We start from the raw sequence: 12,106 nt of genomic DNA, 5'->3' as shown, positions 1-12,106 counted from the left end.
CCTGGAGGAGTTTTATTCAAAGCGAACTGTCAAGGGGTTCCCATAACAGCCAACCGCGTAAGGAACGTAAAATCAAGGAACATAACACCGATATGACGGAAACTAGGGCGGCAAGAGTGGAACAAAACACCAGGCATACGGCCGAGCCTTCCACCCTTTACCAAGTATATAGATGCATTAGTTAAAATAAGAGATATTGTGATATTCCAACATATCCATGTTCCAACAAGGAACAAACTGAAGGAAATATGCCCTAGAGGCAATAATAATGTTATTATTTTATTTCCTTATATCATGATAAATGTTTATTATTCATGCTAGAATTGTATTATCCGGAAACATAATACTTGTGTGAATACATAGACAAACCAAACGTCACTAGTATGCCTCTACTTGACTAGCTCGTTAATCGAAGATGGTTATGTTTCCTAACCATAGACATGTGTTGTCATTTGATTAATGGGATCACATCATTAGGAGAATGATATGATTGACATGACCCTTTCCATTAGCTTAGCACCCGATCGTTTAGTATGTTGCTATTGCTTTCTTCATGACTTATACATGTTCCTATGACTATGGGATTATGCAACTCCCGTTTGCCGGAGGAACACTTTGTGTGCTACCAAACGTCACAACGTAACTGGGTGATTATAAAGGAGCTCTATAGGTGTCTCCAAAGGTACATGTTGGGTTGGCGTATTTCGAGATTAGGATTTGTCACTCTGATTGTCGGAGAGGTATCTCGGGCCCTCTCGGTAATGCACATCACATAAGCCTTGCAAGCATTACAACTAATGAGTTAGTTGCAAGATGATGTATTACATAACGAGTAAAGAGACTTGCCGATAACGAGATTGAACTAGGTATTGAGATACCGACGATCGAATCTCGGGCAAGTAACATACCGATGACAAAGGGAACAACGTATGTTGTTATGCGGTCTGACCGATAAAGATCTTCGTAGAATATGTGGGAGCCAATATGAGCATACAGGTTCCGCTATTGGTTATTGATCGGAGACGTGTCTCGGTCATGTCTACATTGTTCTCGAACCCGTAGGGTCCGCACGCTTAAGGTTTTGATGATAGTTATATTATGAGTTTATGCATTTTGATGTACCGAAGTTTGTTCGGAGTCCCGGATGTGATCACGGACATGACGAGGAGTCTCGAAATGGTCGAGACATAAAGATTGATATATTGGAAGCCTATATTTGGATATCGGAAGTGTTCCGAGTGAAATCGGGATTTTACCGGAGTACCGGGAGGTTACCGGAACCCCCCGGGAGGTATATGGGCCTTAGTGGGCTTTAGTGCAAGAGAGGAGAGGTGGCCAGGGCTGGGCCGCGCGCCCCTCCCCCCTAGTCTGAATAGGACAAGGAGAGGGGGGCGGAGCCCCCCCCCTTCCTTCTCTCTCTCCTCTTTCCCCCTCCCGAATCCTATTCCAACTAGGAAAAGGGTGGAATCCTACTCCCGGTGGGAGTAGGACTCCTCCTGGCACGCCCTCCTCCTGGCCGGCTGCACCTCCCCCTACTCCTTTATATACGGGGGCAGGGGGCACCCCTAGACACACAAGTTGATCCACGTGATCATATTCTTAGCCGTGTGCGGTGCCCCCTTCCACCATAATCCTCGATAATATTGTAGTGGTGCTTAGGCGAAGCCCTACGATGGTAGTACATCAAGATCGTCACCACGCCGTCGTGCTGACGGAACTCTTCCCCGACACTTTGCTGGATCGGAGTCCGGGGATCGTCATCGAGCTGAACGTGTGCTAGAACTCGGAGGTGCCGTAGTTTCGGTGCTTGATCGGTCGGGCCATGAAGACGTACGACTACATCAACCGCATTGTGCTAACGCTTCCGCTGTCGATCTACAAGGGTACGTAGATCACACTCTCCCCTCTCGTTGCTATGCATCACCATGATCTTGCATGTGCATAGGAATTTTTTTGAAATTACTACGTTCCCCAATAGTGGTATCAGAGCCTAGGTTTTATGTGTTGAAGTTATATGCACGAGTAGAACACAAGTGAGTTGTGGGCGATATAAGTCATACTGCTTACCAGCATGTCATACTTTGGTTCGGCGGTATTGTTGGACGAAGCGGCCCAGACCGACATTACGCGTACGCTTACGCGAGACCGGTTCTCCCGACGTGCTTTGCACAAAGGTGGCTAGCGGGTGACAGTTTCTCCAACTTTAGTTGAACCGAGTGTGGCTACGCCCGGTCCTTGTGAAGGTTAAAACAACACCAACTTGACAAACTATCGTTGTGGTTTTGATGCGTAGGTAAGATTGGTTCTTGCTTAAGCCCGTAGCAGCCACGTAAAACTTGCAACAACAAAGTAGAGGACGTCTAACTTGTTTTTGCAGGGCATGTTGTGATGTGATATGGTCAAGACATGATGCTAAATTTTATTGTATGAGATGATCATGTTTTGTAGCCGAGTTATCGACAACTGGCAGGAGCCATATGGTTGTCGCTTTATTGTATGCAATGCAATCGCGCTGTAATGCTTTACTTTATCAGTAAGCGGTAGCGATAGTCATGGAAGCATAAAATTGGCGAGACGACAATGATGCTACGATGGAGATCAAGGTGTCGCGCCGGTGACGATGGTGATCATGACGGTGCTTCGAAGATGGAGATCACAAGCACAAGATGATGATGGCCATATCATATCACTTATATTGATTGCATGTGATGTTTATCTTTTATGCATCGTGTCTTGCTTTGATTGACGGTAGCATTATAAGATGATCTCTCACTAATTATCAAGAAGTGTTCTCCCTGAGTATGCACCATTGCGAAAGTTCTTCGTGCTGAGACACCACGTGATAATCGGGTGTGATAGGCTCTATGTTCAAATACAACGGGTGCAAAACAGTTGCACACGCGGAATACTCAGGTTATACTTGACGAGCCAAGCATATACAGATATGGCATCAGAACACGGAGACCAAAAGGTCGAGCGTGAATCATATAGTAGATATGATCAACATAGTGATGTTCACCAATGAAACTACTCCATCTCACGTGATGATCGGACATGGTTTAGTTGATTTGGATCACGTAATCACTTAGAGGATTAGAGGGATGTCTATCTAATTGGGTGTTCTTTAAGTAATATGATTAATTGAACCTAAATTTATCATGAAACTTAGTACCTGATAGTATCTTGCTTGTATATGTTTGATTGTAGATAGATGGCCCGTGCTGTTGTTCCGTTGAATTTTAATGTGTTCCTTGAGAAAGCAAAGTTGAAAGATGATGGTAGCAATTACACGGACTGGGTCCGTAACTTGAGGATTATCCTCATTGCTTCACAGAAGAATTACATCCTGGAAGCACCGCTAGGTGCCAGGCCTGCTGCTGGAGCAACACCAGATGTTATGAACGTCTGGCAGAGCAAAGCTGATGACTACTCGATAGTTCAGTGTGCCATGCTTTACGGCTTAGAATCGGGACTTCAACAACGTTTTGAACATCATGGAGCATACGAGATGTTCCAGGAGTTGAAGTTGATATTTCAAGCAAATGCCCGGATTGAGAGATATGAAGTCTCCAATAAGTTCTATAGCTGCAAGATGGAGGAGAACAGTTCTGTTAGTGAGCATATACTCAAAATGTCTGGGTATAATAATCACTTGATTCAATTGGGAGTTAATCTTCCAGATGATTGCGTCATTGACAGAATTCTCTAATCACTGCCACCAAGCTACAAAAGCTTCGTGATGAACTATAATATGCAAGGGATGAATAAGACTATTCCCGAGCTCTTCGCAATGCTGAAAGCTGCGGAGGTAGAAATCAAGAAGGAGCATCAAGTGTTGATGGTCAACAAGACCACTAGTTTCAAGAAAAAGGGCAAAGGGAAGAAGAACGGGAACTTCAAAAAGAACAGCAAGCAAGTTGCTACTCAAGAGAAGAAACCCAAACCTAGATCTAAGCCTGAAACTGAGTGCTTCTACTGCAAGCAGACTGGTCACTGGAAGTAGAGCTGCCCCAAGTATTTGGCGGATAAGAAGGATGGCAAGGTGAACAAAGGTATATGTGATATACATGTTATTGATGTGTACCTTACTAATGTTCGCAGTAGCACCTGGGTATTTGATACTGGTTCTGTTGCTAATATTTGCAACTCGAAACAGGGACTACGGATTAAGGGAAGATTGGTTAAGGACGAGGTGACGATGCGCGTGGGAAATGGTTCCAAAGTCGATGTGATCTTTGTCGGCACACTACCTCTACATCTACCTTCGGGATTAGTTTTAGACCTAAATAATTGTTATTTGGTGCCAGCATTAAGCATGAACATTATATCTGGATCTTGTTTGATGCGAGACGGTTATTCATTTAAATCAGAGAATAATGGTTGTTCTATTTACATGAGTAATATCTTTTATGGTCATGCACCCTGAAAGAGTGGTCTATTCTTATTAAATCTCGATAGTAGTGACACACATATTCATAGTGTTGAAACCAAAAGATGCAGAGTTGATAATGATAGTGCAACTTATTTGTGGCACTGCCGTTTGGGTCATATCGGTATAAAGCGCATGAAGAAACTCCATACTGATGGGCTTTTGGAACCTCTTGATTATGAGTCACTTAGTACTTGACAACCGTGCCTTATGGGTAAGATGACAAAAACACCGTTCTCCGGTACTATGGAGAGAGCAACAAATTTATTGGAAATCATACATACAGATGTATGTGGTCCGATGAATGTTGAGGCTCGTGGCGGATATAGTTATTTTATCACCTTCACAGATGACTTAAGCAGATATGGGTATATCTACTTAATGAAACATAAGTCTGAAACATTTGAAAAGTTCAAAGAATTTTAGAGTGAAGTTGAAAATCATCGTAACAAGAAAATAAAATTCCTACGATCTGATCGTGGAGGAGAATATTTGAGTTACGAGTTTGGTGTACATTTAAAACAATGTGGAATAGTTTCGCAACTCACGCCACCCGGAACACCACAGCGTAATGGTGTGTCCGAACGCCGTAATCGTACTTTACTAGATATGGTGCGATCTATGATGTCTCTTACTGATTTACCGCTATCGTTTTGGGGATATGCTCTAGAGACGGCCGCATTCACGTTAAATAGGGCACCATCAAAATCCGTTGAGACGACGCCATATGAACTGTGGTTTGGCAAGAAACCGAAGTTGTTGTTTCTGAAAGTTTGGGGCTGCGATGCTTATGTGAAAAAACTTCAACCTGATAAGCTCGAACCCAAATCGGAGAAATGTGTCTTCATAGGATATCCAAAGGAAACTATTGGATACACCTTCTATCACAGATCCGAAGGCAAGACTTTTGTTGCTAAATTCGGAAACTTTCTAGAGAAGGAGTTTCTCTTGAAAGAAGTGAGTGGGAGGAAAGTAGAACTTGACGAGGTAACTGTACCTGCTCCCTTATTGGAAAGTAGTACATCACAAAAACCAGTTTCTGTGACACCTACACCAATTAGTGAGGAAGCTAATGATAATGATCATGAAGCTTCAGAACAAGATACTACTGAACCTCGTAGATCAACCAGAGTAAGATCCGCGCCAGAGTGGTACGGTAATCCTGTTCTAGAAGTCATGCTACTAGATCATGATGAACCTACGAACTATGAAGAAGCGATGGTGAGCCCATATTCCGCAAAATGGCTTGAAGCCATGAAATCTGAGATGGGATCCATGTATGAGAACAAAGTACGGACTTTGGTTGACTTGGCCAATGATCGGCAAGCAATTGAGAATAAATGGATCTTCAAGAAGAAGACTAACGCTGACGGTAATATTACTGTCTACAAAGCTCGACTTGTTGCAAAAGGTTTTCGGCAAGTTTAAGGGATTGACTACGATGAGACCTTCTCACCCGTAGCGATGCTTAAGTCTGTCCGAATCATGTTAGCAATTGCCGCATTTTATGATTATGAAATTTGGCAAATGGGTGTCAAAACTGCATTCCTGATGAGGACATGGCTACCACAGTTACACCCATATCCCCTGTTGTTTTACCTCTTGGAACAGTTGCTAGAGCTCAGATACACCAATTAAATTATCAGGTACTTTCGTTTCTTGGTAATGTTTCTAGTGTTCATGAGAATATGATGCTGCCTAACATAGATACATTTGTGTTGCTTGCAATTGAAGGGCCTAGAACGGACAAGAAGGATGAACATTGGAGCATGGTCAAGCACGGAGATGAAGGTGTGTGCAAAGAGAACAAGAACGGAGGTTCAAGTGGAGATTTCCGGACTTTGAAGCCACCATGGAGACATACAAGAAGATGGACGAAATATACAAGATGGCCTTTCATAAATTTCGTCCCTAGCTTATTATTGGTGTTGCGCCACCTTATTTTGGGCCAGGCCCATGTAATCTATTTTTAGAGTCCATATTGTATGGGAAACGACTTAGGAGGGGTTTTAGTCCCACCTTGCCAAGGGTAGACAAAATCCCCTCTCTTTTCCCTATATATATAGCCCTTAAGGCTTCGTTTAGACTAGGGATTTGTTTAGTTAAAAGTTAGCCATTGCAACTTCGTGTACTTCGTTTGTGTCCAATGACCAGACCAAGACCGCTTACGGATCCCCACCATTATCAATACTTCATATATATTCGCAATATTCAGATTGCTTTATCATATTCTTGCTCGTTCTTCGATTGCTTGCAGGAATAGACCTTCGTGGTTAGGTTGATCGTGCTTCAGCGTGGTCAATAACCTCTCGGAGTTGGTTTAGCGATTGCTAAGGCGCAACGTCGTGCACGCTTGTAGTCGGATTGTCAAAGTCGTCTCCACCAAATCGATAGTTATCATCTCATCGAAAGATCGGGACACCCTCGCCTCTATCAAGTGGTATCAGTTTTCAGGTTGCTCGGTGAGATTTTCCAGTTATCCCTAGATTCGATTTATTTTCTTACCTATAGTCCATAAAAAAAAGCCACAAAAAAAAGTTAGATTAGTTCATCATATCCCAGACAGTCTGAGCCTTTCGCTATTATCACTTAGCTTTTGCATTGTTGAATTCTCGGTTGCATCGTGTGTCGAGTTGCTGGTTTAGGTCTAGTATTTTAGAGTTTCGAGTTCTGAGCACGTTTTGTTCACGCCGCTTCCGCAAACACCATCATTAATCTCGTTGTCATATTCCGCTGCTGCCAACTTCATCACCATATGTCTGCGTTCATCTTTCGTCACCATCATCACATTATTTCATCTTGGAGCTGAATTCATCTTGTGGAAAAATAATTGAGAGAAAAAAAAGAGATACACATATTGTTGTTTCCTTGGAGGAAGAGCTTGTGGTCACGTGAAATCTGGAGAGATTGATTTGGTTTCCTCAGAAAAAGGGAGCAGCCAATGTGAAAAAAGGAGAAGCGCTGATCTGTTTCATCTATCTTTGATTTTTTTTGGAGGAAAAAATAAGGTTCAGTTATTGGTTTCCATACTCGGAAGTTTCCTTGGCGAAAATAAAGGAGATTTTTTAAAGACGAACAAGAGCAGCCAACGTTACAGATTAATAGCAAGTTTTGGTTCGGCCAAAAAAAATAGGCCGATTGACTTTTGAGTGAGATCTCGTAGTACTATATCTGACGTGATCTTCTTGGCAGTTTAGAAGGAAAGAGATCAAGTGAGCCGTTTGGAAAGGTTGTGATCAGCCAAAAAAAAGGAACAAAAGAGATCGGTTGGAGTTGGGAAGTGATCCACGTTGGTTGTGTAACTTTGGAAAGGAATAACAGAGAGAGAATAAAGGAAAGTACCGATCTTGTGGAGATAGCGTTAAAAAAGTGGCCGCATCATTACTTGCTGGTTTGTGTGTTGAGCTCTAAGACAAAGGAAAAAAAAAGCAGATTTGTTTCCATCGACTTGGAGTACTAGTTGGCTGTTTCGGTTGGGTTTCCTAACGAAAAAAAAGAGAGAGATTGACAAAAAAAAACGTGAGAGTTAGTTGGAAACTTTGGATATTCCTTTATTTGGGATCACGTTTTGGGAAAAAATCTGACTGACTCCTCCAAGTTTGGTAACTTTGGATCAAAAAAAAAACATCTTGGTCTATCGTGGCTGTTTGATCGTTAAAATAAACAGTGGAGGAAAGTGCACGTGGTTTGTTGCCTTGGATCACCGGAGATAAAAAAGGAAGTCTTACTAGTTGGCTGATTTGGGTGGTTGTTTCCACGTTCTAGAAGTCCCCTGGCGAAAATTAAGGAGAGAAAAAAAAAGGCAGATTAGTTGGGCTTTGGAAAGTATCCTGCGTAAGGTATTTGTTTTTGGAAAGAGACAAATTAATTGCACAACAAATCTGCACGCAAATCAAAGGTACTTTTGTAAGGAAAGATTCTGTTTTGGAGAGAGAGAACAAGGAAAGATTTTAAAAAAAAATGGCAAGCGTTGATCCATATTTGAGCATGTCCTACTACTAGCATCCAACGTGATCTGGGTAAAGGAGAAAAAAAAAGAAGGTGCACATTGCTTGGATTCAAGCGTGAAGCTTTTGGACTTGGTAAAAAAAAAAAGATACAAAGAGAGTCCATCTCGGTTTTTGCTACGTTGCTTGGTTGATAATTAAAAAGAAAAGATAGGAAGGAAGGATTTGGGCTGTTCCAAGAAGGCTTTCACGTGTTTTGTTTGGGATAAAAAAAAATATTGTGGAAAGTATGCTGTTTTGTTTGGTGATTTTGGCAGTTTGGTTCCGTGACTACTACAGGGAAGGTAGTTCAAGATTTATTTGCTTTGCCTTCGCTCTTATTCATTCGCCACCGCAATATTGTTGACACCTTCTCTCGCTCCATCGCTTCACGTTATACAATATCTGCAAGAGTTTTTCTTTTGCAGTTGTCTCTTCGCATTGCCGCGTGATTTCACTTGTGTCTTAGGCTCGCGTCTCTAGTTCAGTCTAGGCTAGGGCCAGCACTCGACCACTTTGAACGAATTTTCAGCTTGCATTAATTAACGTGGTTGTAGCAATTTTTTTTCCACATATATAAAGCCAGCCCAACTCTACATATTTCTACACCGTGTATCCATACGTTTCACCTGGCAATCGCTTTACCCAACTTTTGAAGTTACTTGACACCGCTGGTTGCCAATCACCGGCTGCTGCATGGTAAGACCTTGTAAGACATTGATATTTGCTTTACTGTGAGCGTTTTACCACCACATCCTAGTAGTTATAGGAATATTATTTTTGGATTTTGTTTCTTGTTTCTACTAATCATGACAGGATCTAGAGTCAATCCATGGGCTTTGTCGATCGCGGGAGACGTGCCACCACCTATGCAAATTCCACAACGATCACGAGAGGTGCATAAACATCCAAATGCACATGATCAGGTTAATGTTCCCATACCATCATTTAATGGCCGTTTTAGACCTGCTTTATATATTGAATGGGAGTTCGACATAAATATTATATTTGCTTCCCATAATTTCGATGAACGTAAAAAAGTTAAGGTTGCGGTTGGTTCTTTCACTGGTTATGCTTTAGTTTGGTGGAGTGAATATTGTTGGTTACACCCTGATTATATACCTATTACTTGGGATGATTTGAAACTTGCCATGCGACATACATTCGTCCCCGCTTATTATACTCATGACATGATTAAAAAGTTGCAACATTTAAAACAAGGTAGTGACACTGTAACGAAATATTATGATGATTTACAAACTACCTTGTTGCATTCCTCTTTAGAAGAAAGTGAAGAAGAATTTTTGGATAGATTTTGGGGAGGATTAAACCATGACATTCAGGAGATACTAATTAATGAAACATGTTATCCTATGGATCGTTTGTTCCGTCTTGCATGCAAAGCTGAACAGGAGATAACAAGACGTGTTGCCCACAAGATAAACAAGCGGAAGGTGCAAATCCCACGAGCTGCGACGGTTGTTCCTTCCACCACTGCGTCTCCTATGGCAACAACATCCATTGTTGAGAGCACTACATCACCTCCACCATGTGACGTGTCGCCACCTAGAGTGCCTACATCATCTTTGTTGATCATAAGAGGTAATGACAAAGGTATCGATCTTCCTCCCCCACATGAGTATGATGAATGCCTTGTCAATTTAAATGAACCATGCGATGAGCTACCCACTACTTTGATCACACCAGCTATTTTAGAGGACTATGTTCATGATTTGACTTTGCCATGTGATCAAACAATTTTGAGTGAACCCATTGAATTAACTATTGATGCAAAAGAACCATGTGAATCAGTGAAAAGATCAGATTTGGATCAAATACGTTTGAAAACAGTTGTGCCAGTGTTTAATCATTTTGATATGACCTCTAATCTTGGTGATGGTTCATCAAGGTTGGGATGGTTTAATGATGAGCATTGCCAATCTTTTATTATGAATAAGAGCTTCACTTATATGTGCAAACTGAGTTGCAATATTTTCATGCCTTTGACTTCTTGTGATAATATATTGGCTTTATTTTTCATGACTTTTGAAGGGTGCTCTTGTATAATTGTGTCACATGTGCCACAACTGAGATCAGTTAAAATGGATGACATATACATATACAACGTGTACACCTTGTCTCTATTGTTAGCCATATTTCAGATTAAGCAACGCCGAGGACGGCTTTGTTTTCAAGAAGGGGAGGATGATGAGGACATGGCTACCACAGTTACACCCATATCCCCTGTTGTTTTACCTCTTGGAACAGTTGCTAGAGCTCAGATACACCAATTAAATTATCAGGTACTTTCGTTTCTTGGTAATGTTTCTAGTGTTCATGAGAATATGATGCTGCCTAACATAGATACATTTGTGTTGCTTGCAATTGAAGGGCCTAGAACAGACAAGAAGGATGAACATTGGAGCATGGTCAAGCACGGAGATGAAGGTGTGTGCAAAGAGAACAAGAACGGAGGTTCAAGTGGAGATTTCCGGACTTTGAAGCCACCATGGAGACATACAAGAAGATGGACGAAATATACAAGATGGCCTTTCATAAATTTCGTCCCTAGCTTATTATTGGTGTTGCGCCACCTTATTTTGGGCCAGGCCCATGTAATCTATTTTTAGAGTCCATATTGTATGGGAAACGACTTAGGAGGGGTTTTAGTCCCACCTTGCCAAGGGTAGACAAAATCCCCTCTCTTTTCCCTATATATATAGCCCTTAAGGCTTCGTTTAGACTGGGGATTTGTTTAGTTAAAAGTTAGCCATTGCAACTTCATGTACTTCGTTTGTGTCCAACGACCAGACCAAGACCGCTTACGGATCCCCACCATTATCAATACTTCATATATATTCGCAATATTCAGATTGCTTTATCATATTCTTGCTCGTTCTTCGATTGCTTGCAGGAATAGACCTTCGTGGTTAGGTTGATCGTGCTCCAGCGTGGTCAATAACCTCTCGGAGTTGGTTTAGCGATTGCTAAGGCGCAACATCGTGCACGCTTGTAGTCGGATCGTCAAAGTCGTCTCCACCAAATCGATAGTTATCATCTCATCGAAAGATTGGGACACCCTCGCCTCTATCAATTCCTGAATGGATTTCTGCAAGAAGAGTTGTATATGATGCAACCAGAAGGTTTTGTCAATCCAAAGGGAGCTAACAAAGTGTGCAAGCTTCAGCGATCCATTTATGGACTGGTGCAAGCCTCTCGGAGTTGGAATAAACGCTTTGATAGTGTGATCAAAGCATTTGGTTTTGTACAGACTTTTGGAGAAGCCTGTGTTGGGTTACGCAGTAATTTCAAAAAATTTCCTACGCACATGCAAGATCATGGTGATGCACAGCAACGAGAGGGGAGAGTGTTGTCTACGTACCCACGCAGACCGACTGCGGAAGCGTTGACGCAACGTAGAGGAAGTAGTCGTACGTCTTATCGATCCGACCGATCCAAGCACCATTACGTAGAGGAAGCAGTAACATGATTCGGACAGACTTAAGCATCGCTACGGGTGAGAAGGTCACATCGTAGTCAACCCCTTGAACTTGTCGAAAACCTTTTGCGACAAGTCGAGCTTTGTAGACAGTAACATTACCATCAGCGTCAGTCTTCTTCTTGAAGGTCCATTTATTCTCAATTGCTTGCCGATCATCGGGCAAGTCAACCAAAGTCCATACTTTGTTCT

The sequence above is a fragment of the Triticum aestivum genome, chromosome 5A, assembly GCF_018294505.1.
Source record: "Triticum aestivum cultivar Chinese Spring chromosome 5A, IWGSC CS RefSeq v2.1, whole genome shotgun sequence".
NCBI classification, from domain to species: Eukaryota; Viridiplantae; Streptophyta; class Magnoliopsida; order Poales; family Poaceae; genus Triticum; species Triticum aestivum.
This window is presented reverse-complemented; position numbering follows the sequence as displayed.